The sequence below is a fragment of the Benincasa hispida genome, chromosome 4 (genome assembly GCF_009727055.1).
Source record: "Benincasa hispida cultivar B227 chromosome 4, ASM972705v1, whole genome shotgun sequence".
NCBI lineage: Eukaryota > Viridiplantae > Streptophyta > Magnoliopsida > Cucurbitales > Cucurbitaceae > Benincasa > Benincasa hispida.
Genome location: NC_052352.1, coordinates 14,676,895 through 14,690,192, shown reverse-complemented (window position 1 = coordinate 14,690,192; position 13,298 = coordinate 14,676,895).

The window sequence follows — 13,298 nt, the reverse complement described above, 5'->3', positions numbered from 1 at the left end:
CTTGAATGAGTATTCTTGAGAGCTCAATGTTTTTTTTATCTCTAGAAATACTTCTTGTTCGCTTATGCGATATAAAAAGTATGCGGCGGATTTGAGAAAAGATTGATTATGCGATAGATACAATGAGTATGCGGAGGAATGGGTTGAGAAGGTCTTCCACTAGCGTTTCCCGGGAATGCGTCAAACTATGCAATCATGCTACACTCATGCGACAACAAATCATTTTCCAATGTAAATGCGATACTCCTAGTTTTAGGACGCATGCGATGAATGCGATAATGTCCATAGAGCTTATTCCTAAGTCTCTAATTTTTGCCTATGTGATGATGCAAGATTAACACAAAGACAAGATGATTGCATATAATCATAACCTATTTCTAGGATGCATGTGATGCTTTAATAGCAAACAGTGCTTATTCCTAAGCTTCTATCTCTTGATTATGCATTCTAATTTGACTCTCCTGAGCCTAGATTCTAACTTGACTTTTCCAAGCCTAGATTCTATCCTTAGGCTACCCTCCTGAGTATCTCTAATGAACGAATGACGCATACATAATACAAGATAATCACATAGAATGGAGATCCCCAGTTATGCTAGCTAAGTGCTTCTCAACCCATTCGACAGATTTAGCTACTCATGCGTAATAAATAGAGATTGAACAGATATAAGGAAGTGAATTCAATTTCTATAGATAAGTTCAAAGTACAAAATGACAATGGAAGATAAGGATAGAGAACCTGGTAGCAATCCCTTGCTTCCCAAGGATTTTACACTGTCACTCTATTCTGTTCAAAAGATATACCTGCTTCCACAAAAGTTGGCCCTCTCTCTCATCTTGACGTTTCTGACACTCTTTCCAAGTTCACCGGAATGATCTCTCGGTACAATCTCATTCCTCTCGCTTCTGCCTTCTAAAATAAAAGAAAAACTAAGAACAAGGCTGCTTCTAACTATGGGGAGAATTATCTAACTGTCGAACTTGATGAACCCCTTCACTGAAGGTTGCCTTCAGTATTTATAGAGCTTCGGGGTAAAAGGCTTCTTCTCTCTTATGATTGCACTGATGGGATGGCATTAATTCTCTATCTGATGCACCGAATATTTATCACCGAAAAGTTGAGTGTACTTACTACAGTAGTTCGTTAGCAACTTGTCAACTTAATTCGGACTCGACTGTCATCAGCTTTCTGTTCCATTGTGATTTATTATACTTTTCACCCAGATGCGCCCATCAAGTTGTGCCGGCTATTTGCGGCAACCTCCTTGGGCAGAAATTTGCGAGCGCAAATCACCGCAAAGCCTTGCTGTAACGCTGCGCTCGACCGTTGATTTCTTATGATCGCATTTTCTGCCTGGCGTCAATGCATATTCTGCATAAAAATACACAAGTTAATTGTTTTCATGCGCTGGACGCACGCGACCGCAATGTTGTGAACTTAATGCTTTTTAGACACAATCTTATATATTTTATCAACGCAAACTTGCATTGTTTTATAACTTAGCACTGTCGTAACGTGCATTTATGCCCGTTATCACACCCTCAAATTTAAACAATGCTTGTCCTCAAGCATAAGCTAAAAATTTCCTTTAGAAAGTCGATCGCAATCTCTTTTCCTAAATTTCTCAAGGATGCCTTATTCAAATTCTGTACACCAAAATTTCCTTACTTCTTATTCAGGTCTCTTCTTAAAATATTTCTAAATATTAGGGACCGCAAGTTTAACCTTCAAAAAGACTTTGCTAGATTCCAGGACATCGCATGATTTTTTTCAAAAAACTATTTCACTGGGGTGTTAAATGATTTTTATCCTTGTGTATTTTAGACATCATTATATTTTTATTTTTTTTTCTCTGACCTTGCGCTGATCCAAATGCCTCACCTTCGTTTTGGATTGCCCCCACGTGTGTCATATGAACATCCAAGTATGAGCAAGGCGCTCTTTCTTAGACTAAACTCATGCCCATTTGGCAGTAGAGTTGTAGTCATTTATTTATGCATTGATCACGATTCCTACCTTCGTTTTGGCTTGCCCCCACTTGTGTCATGCGAACATCCAACTACGTTATTGATGGAACACGAGACATACGCAGTGGAATTAGAATCTAATTACACTCTAATTGCTTTTAATTCAAAGAAAACTAGCATGCAATTGAAGGGAAAAAAACATTAAATATAATTACCTTGAAGCTCCCGAAATCCGCTTTTCCTCGTTGAATCTCAATCCGAACACGAACGATCATGGGATTCAATGATCTGAGATTACCTGGCTAAACTCTTTAGACGGAGCTAATCAACATTCGTTAACTAACGAGTCATTCCACTATAGTCCCGTAGTTGCACTCCCCTCACTATAGATGTATTTGTGTCCATTTGATATAACCATGATTAGTAAGCTAATTCTTCATAGGTTGTTCGTAATCTTGGCTGGGTTATAAAAACCGTTTACCCCCGAGACTACATCTTATTCCTTAAGTTCCACTGATCCTATAATGAACAATTGGTTTAAGGTCCAACCTATAAACCGAATCCCTCTCGAGCTAAGGAAAGGGTGGGGCCCCTTGTTCAAGACCTGGATTCAATACTAAAAGGGAACAACCTATCTACTATCCCTATAATGGGTAGGAGTGAATTCCGTCTTGCACCCTATGTTTCCAGCTATCCACCCGATCTTACCCCTGAAATGGGAGGCTTATTGGGCCAGCGATGATGAGCTGCCCTCACCTATGCAGATCTAAGGATAATTTCGAGTGAACATGAGTTCATAGTTAGTTCACAATTAAGATTAAGTTACCTAGGTCATCAATTAACAAAATAGTCAGTTTTATACATAAAATAGCATTTAAAACGTAAAGAGTGACTATTTCATGGTTCAGTCTTATGCAAACTCATTGCATATGATGCCTCCACTCACATATCTCTATATGAACAATTTAGGATCAAATTGTTTGTACTAACTACAAAGTGGGCTACATCCATAGTGTCCCCAGAATAAGGCGCCCAACCTTATTCATATACTATAGACCATTTTGGCTATATATTTGAACTTGATTCACATTTATGTCACTACATAAAGTTCAAACTACATTAAATAGCCTCAGGACCTTAGTTTATTGGATTCAAGATTACAATTTCAATAACACCTTTATCGAAAAACAAAACAGAATATATTTATTAATTTACAAACTACGAGTTTTAGGACATAAAATCCAACAGTTATGATATATTATTATTATTTTTTTATAAGGCTAAAAATAGCAAGGTCGAAAAATGAATACCGCACCCCCAAATTTATAATGTGGCAATGTCCTCGTTGCCAATAGATTGAAAGAAGTCATGCGATATTCTTAGGAAGTTTCGTAAAGGGTCAGTTTGAAAGAAAGCTAGCAAACGACTAACTTCTAAAAATATTTTATGAGGTGACTGTCCTAAAATTAAGTTGCTCTGGTGTATATGAAAAAATAGAAGCATGCATTTCATTATTGAAATCATAATTGGCAAAGAGAAATCATGCGATGACTTACTAAATTGATCAATGTTAAATGATTGCGGTAATCAAAGAGGATGCGGTATTTTCAAAATTAAAATGCGATGCGATAACGAAATTTGGAATAAAGTCAAGGAAAGATACAACCCCCAAATATGCGTTGTCGCCCACATTATTTGTTGACGCATCCTACTTTGCGACGATCTACTTTCTTTGGATTGCGGAATTGAAATTAAGTAGTTGCGTCTTCATGTAGCGTCTCCGCAATCGCTTACCTCGATTGTTTGCAAAGAAAAACATCGAGAGGGTCAAATAATTAAAAAAATGAAGTTAACAAAATTTTTCTCTTTTTTTTTTTTTTTTTTAAAAAAAGAAGTACAATGAAGATAGATAACTGGTAATTGAAAAAACATCATAGTAATGAAAGTTCATGAATCATAAGTAAGAAAAAGGATACTCCAGAAGACTTGTGCCCTAGATGATTTTCTGTTGCATGCCAGCGTAGGGGCCACTTCATTTTCCTTCATTTCGGATTTCTTAAGTCTACAGAGGTCTTTTCTCACTGAAAATCACCCCCGCAATATGCCATGACTCTTGTCCCGTTAACCTTAAATGTACGGGTCCCTTCCTCAGTAATCAGCTCAATTGCACCATGTGGGAATATTTCTTTAATTATAAAGGATCCAGACCAACACGACTTTAACTTTCCAGGAAAGAGCCGTAACCGTGAATTGAAAAGTAAGACCTTTTGTCCAACATGGAGATTCTTACCGCATAGCCGGTTGTCATGCCAACGTTTTGCTCGTTCTTTGTATATTTTGGCATTTTCATAAGCTTGCATTCTCCACTCATCAAGCTTGACCAATTGTAGTTTTCTTGCTTCCCCTGCTGCTTTTAAGTCGAAGTTAAGCTTCTTCACCGCCCACAATGCTTTGTGCTCCAGCTTCAGTGGTAAATGACATGCTTTACCAAACACCAACGCATACGGAGACATGCCTATCGGTGTTTTGTAGGTAGTTCGGTATGCCATAGCGCATTGTTCAACTCCATTGCCCAATCTTTTCACGAAGGCTTTACCACCTTCTCCAATATCAGCTTAATTTCTCGGTTGGACATTTCAGCCTGACCATTCGTTTGTGGATGGTATGTGGTGCCACTTTGTGGAGGATATCATATTTCAGTAGCAGATTTTTGACAGAGTAATTGACAAAGTGGGAGCCTTCATTATGTATTATGGCACGTGGAGTGCCAAAACGCTTGAAAATATTTTTCTTCAGAAATTTGGAGACTACTGTCGCATCACTTGCGGCGCATGCAACTACTTCTACCCACTTGGACACGTAGTCGACGACTAATAGAATATACTTGTGACCATTCGAAGGTGGGAATGTTCCCATGAAATCAATGCCCCAGACGTCGAACAACTCCAACTCAAAAATGATGTTCATGGGCATCACATATTTCCATGAAATATTACCCGTACGTTGACACCGATCACACTTCATCACGTAGTCTCTGGTATCCTTAAATAGTGTTGGCCAATAGTACCCACTTTGTAATACTTTCGCTGCAGTGCGTTGCCCTCCAAAGTTTCCGCCATATATTGAATCATGACATTGCGATAATATGCATTGATGAGCAGTACCTGGTACACACAGTTGCATAATCTGGTCTGACCACCTCTTATAAAGATTTGGCTCATCCCAATAATAATATCTGCATTCATGTTTGAGCTTCCTCTTTTGGTGGTCGGTATAATCTTTGGGAAATTGCTCGCAAACCAGATAATTTACTACGTCTGCGTACCATGGAAATTCTTCAATCTGAAATAGCTGCTCGTCTGGGAACATTGTGCTCACTTCTGACTAATTGCGGTCAATCTCTGGATTTTCTAGTATGCATAAATGATCCGCAACTTGGTTCTCTGTCCCCTAGCGATCAATTTCCATATCGAATTCCTGGAGGAAGAGAACCCATCTAATCAATCTCGGCTTAGCGTCCTTCTTTGTCATCAAATATTTTATCATCGAGTGTTCAGTATGGATGAGTACTTTTGTTCCCAACAAATATGCTCTGAATTTCTCCAACGCAAATATTACCGCAAGCAACTCTTTTTCTATGGTTGTGTAGTTAGTTTGCGTAGGGTGATGCTTGATTTTATGAAGTGGAAATGTGGATGATATGCATTGATAAAATTGCATTGTGCACTCTAGTTTCCCCAGTGGAATCCAAGTGTAAATTCCTCTGAATTTCCTGGTAAGTCCAGGGTCGAACATAGGGACTTTTATGAAGAACTTTGCGGTAACTGGATAAATAAATAAATTATTGGGTTTGTTGTTTGCGTTGATGAAAAATAAATAAATGTGGTGGAGTTTGAAAATATTTGGTAAACGAAAGATGCGATGAGTATGCGATGAACGGGTTGAGAAAAGTTTTGGCTAACACTTCTAGGATGCGTTCATGCTATGCGATCATGCAACATGCATACAACAGTAAACCACCTATCGGTGTGAATGCCATGGCTTCTAAGGTTAGAACGCATGTGATATATGCGCTAAGTCTATAAGACCTACACATAAGCCTCTATTCTTATTTATGCGATGACGAAATGACACACACACAAATAAGGCGACTACATAATATCATTCCCATCTCTAAGATGCATTCGACGCAGGTTGACAAACAGAGCTTATCTCTAAGTCCCTATCTCTTATTTATGTAGTTCTAATCTTGCGCTCTCGAGTCCAGATTCTAACTTAGCTCTCTCGATTCATTAGGTTCTTTCTTTAGACTCTCTCTCGAGTAGCTCTAAAGGATATTTTGCATAACATAAATCAAGACAATCGCAAGCAATGAACTTCCTAGGTCATGTTAGCTTAGTTTTTCTCAACCCATTCGACTAGTTTAGCTACTCATGCGTGCTAAGAGAGTGAACATATGTAGAAATAGAACTTCCATTGTATAAATATAAAGATGAAGTACAAAATAACAATGCAAGTATAGAATAAAGGGCTTGGAAGCAATCTCTTGTTGCCCAGGCTTTTACACTAATTTCTACTCGTGCTCAAAAGATAATCTCGCTCTCGTAAGAGTCGGCCCGCTCTCTGCTTCTTCATCCCAAGGTTCTCTCTCGAGTTGCCCTGAGCGATCTCTAGCGTCACCACTCTTCTCTTACTCTTCGTTAAAATGAAAGAAAACTGCGAACTTGTGGAACAAAGAGTAGCTGGACTCGTGAACTAGTTAATTCGTCAACCCCTTTTCTGAAGAATGCCTTTGGTAGTTATAGAGCATCCATGGTGAAAGGCAGTTTCTCTCTCATAGTTGTACAGATGGGATGACTTTAATTCCTAACTGATGCGTTGAATAATTTTCACTGAAAAGCTAAATGTACTTTGTGACCATTATCGACTGTCAACTTAATTCGTATTTGATTGTCATAACCTTTCTGTCTCATTGCGGTTGATTAGCCTTTCACTCAGATGCGCCTACCATGTTGCGCTGACCAAGTTGTGGCGATCCTTCTCGAGCGAATGTTTGCGAACACAATCATCGCAAAGCCTTGCGATGAAGTTGCGTTCGACCAATATTTCTTATGATCGTAATTCTTGCATTACATCAACGCATATTCTGCACAAAAATACCAAAATCAACTGTTCTAATGCATTGAACACATACAACCGCAATATTATGAAATCGATGCTTACTGGACGCAAATTAACATATTTCATCAATGCAATCCAACATTGTTTAAGAACTTAGAACTATGATAACGTGATTTCTGCTTGTTTTCACACCCTCAAATTTAAACAATGCTTGTCCTCAAGCATAAGCTAAAGATTCCTTTAGCAAGTCAACCACAATGTTCTTTTCCTAGATTTCTCAAGGATACTTCATTCAAATCCTATATGCCAAAGTTTCCTCAAGTCTTATTCAAGTCTCTGCTTAAAATATTTCTAAGACCTAGGGGCTGCAAGCTTACCTTTCAAAAGAACTTTACTAAATTCTGGAACATCGCATGAGTTATTTCAAAAAAGAAAATTTTCTACCGGGGTGTGAAATGATTTTATCCTTGCATAAAAATTTTCTACTTTGATAATTTTTTTCTAACCTTGTGCTGATCCAGGTGCCTTGCCTTCGTTTTGGCTTGCCCCTACGTGTGCATGCGGACATCCAACTATGAGCAATGCACTCTTTCTCAGACTAAACTCATACCTATTTGGTAGTGGAGTTGCGGTCATTTATTTATGCATTTGTCCTGGTGACTTACTTTCGTTTTGGCTTGCCCCGACGTGTGTCATGCAGACATCAAACTACGGGTAAGTGCCTTTCACAACTTAACTCTTATCAACATAGGTATCCCATTGGGTTGACAGTGGAGTTGTTATTCTCAAAATTTATTATTTTTATTTTTTTAAAAAAAAACAGCAAGGTCGCAAATAAATACCTCACCCCCAAATTTAAAATGCGGCAATGTCCTCAATGCCAAAAGATTGAAATGAGTCATGCAATGTTTTTAGAATGAGTTGTAAAGAGAGTTTGAAAGAAAGCTAGCAAACCTCTAACTTTTAGAAATATTTCATGAGGTGACTATCTTAAGACTAAGTTGACCCTAGTATATACGAAAGAAATAGAAGCATATTTTTCATCATTGAAATCATACTTGGCAAAGAAACAGCATGCGGTAAACTACTAAATTTATCTATGTCAAATGATTGTGGTGATCCAAGAGGATGCGGTGATAAAACTGTGAAAACTAAAATGCAATGTGATTTGACGCATCCATCTTTGCGGCGATCTCTCTTCTTTAGATTGCAATGATGGAGTATGATAAGAGGCTTCCTCGCATAACATCTCCACAATCCAGTGCCTCGATCGTTGCAAGAAAAACAAAAAGAGGGTCAAATTATTTTAAACAAAACAAAACTCGTTATCGCAATCTCCATTTTTTAAAATAAAATAAGGATAGATAAAGATTGAAGAGATATAGTGAAAATTCCAAGTAGTGGAGAATAATTGAAGAGTTGATTCTTCCAAAAACTTGCGTCCCTAATGGATTGTGATCGTTTGATAACGCAAGGACCACCTACTTCCTTCTTTATTCAAAGCTCTTCAGTTCCACGGAGTCAACTTGCTAATGCCAGCCTTCTCCATGATATGCCTTTACTTGCTGCCATTTGACTTTGAATATGTTGGTTCCGTCATCATTTATAATTCAACTGCGCCATGTGAAAATACTTGTTTAACTATGAATGGTCTAGACCAACGTGATTTTAGTTTTCCCAGGAAAAGCCACAGACGTGAGTTGAAGAGTAAGACCTTTTGCCCGACTTGGAGGTTCTTACCGCATATGTGTTGGTCGTGCTAGCGCTTGGTGCGCTCTTTATAAATCTTCACATTTTCATATGCGTTATTCCTCCATTCTTCTAGCTCGACCAGTTGCATTTTTCGCACTTCTCCTGCTTTCTTCAAATGAAAATTCAGCCTTTTTACCACCCACAGTGCCTTATATTCTAGCTCCAAAGGCAAATGACACACCTTGCCAAATACCAACGTATATGGGGATATACCTATTGGTGTTTTAAATGCGGTCCGGTATGCCCATAACGCATCATCAAGCTTTGTTGCCCAATCTGTTCATGAAAGCCTTACTACCTTCTCAAGTATCAGCTTAATTTCTCGATTGGACACTTCAGCCTGACCATTCGTTTGTAGATGGTATGTGGTGGCCACTTAATGGAGGATGTTGTATTTGTGCAGCAGCTCCTTGATATTATAGTTGACAAAGTGGGATCTTTCATCACTTATGATGGCACGGGGAGTTCCAAAATGAGTGAAAATATGTTTCTTCAGGAATTGGGAGACTACCGCCGCATCACTTGGGGCGCATGCTATTGCCTCTACCCACTTGGAAACATAATCGACTGCTAATAAAATTTAATGTTTCCCATTCCAGGGAGGGAATGGTCCCATGAAATCAATCCCCCATACTTCGAAAAATTCAAGCTCCAAGATAGTGTTCATTGGCATTGTATTTTTCCACGAAATTTTACCTGTGCGTTGGCATCGATCACATTTCATTGCGTAGTCAACCACATCCTTGAATAATGTAGGTCAAAAGAATCCACTCTGCAAAACTTTGGCTGCGGTGCGCTGCCCTCCAAAGCGCCCACCATATGGTGAGTCGTGGCATTGTGATAATATGTGTTGTTGAGCAGCATTTGGTACGCATAATTGAAAAATCTAGTCTGTACCTCATTTATACATATTCGGCTCATCCCAATAATAATGTCTGCATTTATGCTTGAGCTTCTTCTGTTGGTGATAAGTGTAATCTTCAAAAAATTGCTCATAAACCAAATAATTAACTATGTCCGCATACTAGGGCAATTTTTCTATATGGAACAGCTGCCCATCCGGGAATACAACACTCACCTCAGACTCATTGCAATCAACCTCAGGATTTTCCAGTCTAAACAAGTGATCCGCAACTTGATTCTCTGTCCCCTTCCGATTAATTATTTCTTTATCGAATTCTTGAAGGAGGAGAACCCATCTGATCAACCTCGGCTTTGCGTCCTTCTTTGTAATTAAGTATTTGATCGCCGAGTGTCAGTGTGGATGAGTACCTTTGTTCCCAACAGATATGCCCGAAATTTTTCCAACGCAAAAATTACTACCAAAAGTTCTTTCTCTGTGGTGGTATAATTTGTTTGAGCAAGGTTTAATGTTTTACTTGCATATGCGATGGGATGCAAGATTATTTTTTTCTTTTGCACTAAATCTGCTCCCATCGCACACCCGTTTGCGTCGCACATTATTTCAAATGGCGTTGTCCAATCCGGTGCAATCAATATGGGTGCGGTATTCACCGCATTTTTCAAAACATTGAATGCGTTGAGGTAGTTATTGTCGAACTCGAATTTTCTGTTAGCCTCTAACAACGCACTCAGCGGTCGTGCTATTTTAGAAAAGTCTTTGACAAATCGTCTATAGAATTCAGCGTGCCTCAAGAAGCTTCGTACAACCTTCATGCTAGTTGAAGGTAGGAGTTTTTCAATTGCTTCAATTTTTTATTTGTCCACCTCCTCTCCCATTCTGGGAGACCTTATGTCCCAACATTATGCCCTCTTTCACCATGAAATGACATTTTTTCCAGTTGAGCACCAGATTCGACTCTTCGCATCTTTTCAGTATCTTCTCCAAATTGGCTAAACAGACTTCATAAGTGTTCCCATGAATAGAGAAGTCATCCATAAATATTTCCATAGAGTCCTCGAGATAATCTGAAAAGATGGCCATCATGCACCTTTGGAATGTGCTTGGCGCATTGCAGAGGCCAAACGGCATGTGACAAAAAGCAAATGTCCCATATGGGTAGGTGAATGTGGTCTTGTCTTGATCTTCTAGAGCTATCATAATTTGGTTGTATCTGGCATAACCATCTAGGAAGCAGTAAAAATCATTTTCAGCTAGACGGTCTAGCATTTGGTCGATAATGGCAGAGGGAAATGATCTTTCTTTGTGGTCACATTCAGCTTGCAGTAGTCCATACATATGCGCCATCCCGTGATGGTTCTTTTCGGTATTAATTCGTTCTTCTCATTCGGGACTGTCATTATTTCACCTTTCTTCGGCACACACTTCAGAGGTTGACCCACATGTTATCTGCTATGGGATAGATAATGCCCGCATCTAGCCATTTGATAATCTCTTTCTTGACGACCTCTTTCATCGCAGGGTTGAGTCTGCGTTAATGTTCAATTGTTGCTTTGTGGTCGTCCTCAAGACGAATGCGGTGCATGCAGTATGCCGGGCTAATTCCTCTAATGTCAGCGAGCGTCTAGCCAATTGCTCGCACATGCTTCCTTAGAATGCTCATCAACGCATTCTTCTGGTCTTTGTTGAGTGTAGAGGAAATGATAACTGGTAGCTTCTCATTCCGCCACAAATATGCGTACTTTAAATGGGTTGGTAGGGTCTTCAATTCAAGTGTTGGTGGTTCCATTAGGGAAGGATGCGTTGTTTTTCTTTGATCTGTTTTTGTTGGCTCTACTTCTTGCTTTGCGATCATCTCTTCTTCCTTGTTTGTTTTTGTTATGATCGCATTACAGGCAGCAACGGATGCCCTGGCATCCTTTTCTTCATTCTCTTCATCAAACTTTTCTTCTTCAATCAAATTCTGGTCATCATTTGAATCATGCAGGTCTTCTTCATTCGGAAACTTCATGGCACATCTTTGTCGGTTTCGTAGTCTAAAATGATGAAATTAGCTAGAAGGATAAATTTGTCAATGGTTATCAGCACATCTTTCACCTTTCCCTCTGGATGCACCAGAGATCTGTCAGCCAGTTGAAGAGTCACTGTTGTGGGCCTGAGTTGCCCCACATTCAATTGTCTAAAGATTGACAGAGGCATCAAATTTATGTTGGCTCCCAAGTCACAAGGGCTTGCCTGATGTATAGTCCTCCTATGGAGTAAGGAATAGTAAAGCTCCTAGGATCGCTCATCTTTGGTGGAATTATTGATTTGGAACTTTGCGTTAATGCCACCGTGGCAAATTTTCCAGCTCCCCTCTTCTTAGTTACCATATCCTTCAGAAACTTGGCGTAGGCAGGCATTTCCTCAATCATGTCACTGAAAGGAATATTAACATGTAATTGCTTTAACATAGATAAGAAGTATTGGTACTGTACCTCTTCGTTCTTTTTCTTCCTTAGTCTCTGCGGGAAAGGGGGTAAATGAACTTTCACGATCCCCGTTTCAATTGGCTTCGAGGTCGACGCAACCTTCGGTTCTATGGAAGTTGTTCTACTAAGCTCCTTTTTTTCTCCCTCCACAGTCTTCCCACTTCACAATGTCACAACCTGACATTGCTCTTTACCTGATCCCCCCGGGTTGCGTGGAAATTCAGTAAAAACTTGGCAGAGCCCCTTGCGGTCTACTCTTCAGCTCACTCGCAATCTGGCACATTTGTAATTCTAGATTGCGGATGAACGAAGCCTGACTTTGAAACACGGTCTCGTTTTTCTCTATGTATTGCTTCAGTAGGCTTTCTAAAGAAGAGGATTGCGGTGGTTGTGAGCTACTTTCTTGATTGCTTGTTTGACCGTTGTTGCGTGGAAAGAATTCTTGTGGCCCTTCTTTCTGCGCCACAGGTTGAAAATTTTGTTGTTGATTCTTCCAAGCAAAATTGGGGTGGTTTCTCCACCCGGGGTTGTAGGTATTCGNCAAGCAAAATTGGGGTGGTTTCTCCACCCGGGGTTGTAGGTATTCGAAAAAGGGTTATTCTTTACAAAGTATATAGATTGTGGATTTTGCGGGAAATCTTCCATCGCATGCTCATCACCGCAAGTCGCACACCTTGCGATGTTTTTACTGATTGCGTTGATTTGCCCAGTTTGCGGTGTTGGGCTGCTGATCGCAATTCCTTAGATTAAATTCATCATTGCGGCCATCTAGTTTTGCAGTGAAGCAATAGCACCATTATTTGCGTCGTTGTCTTTGAGTCTCAATCTCTGGTCACCCTGTCTCCAATCTTCATGGTTCTTAGAGATGCGATCCAAGATATTCTTTGCCTCATCATACGTTTTATCAAGCAGACCACCAGGAGCTGCCGCATTGGCAGCAGTCTATGGAGCGGGATTCAAACCATGATAAAAAATTTCAATCTAGAGGCAGTCTAGCAACCCATTGTGTGAACAATCCCTGACCAACCTCTTAAACCTCGCCCAGGTATCACTGAGCGATTCGTCCATGTCTTGTTCAAAAATTTTAATCAATTTCCTTCATCTGGCGTTCTCGGTAGGTGGAAA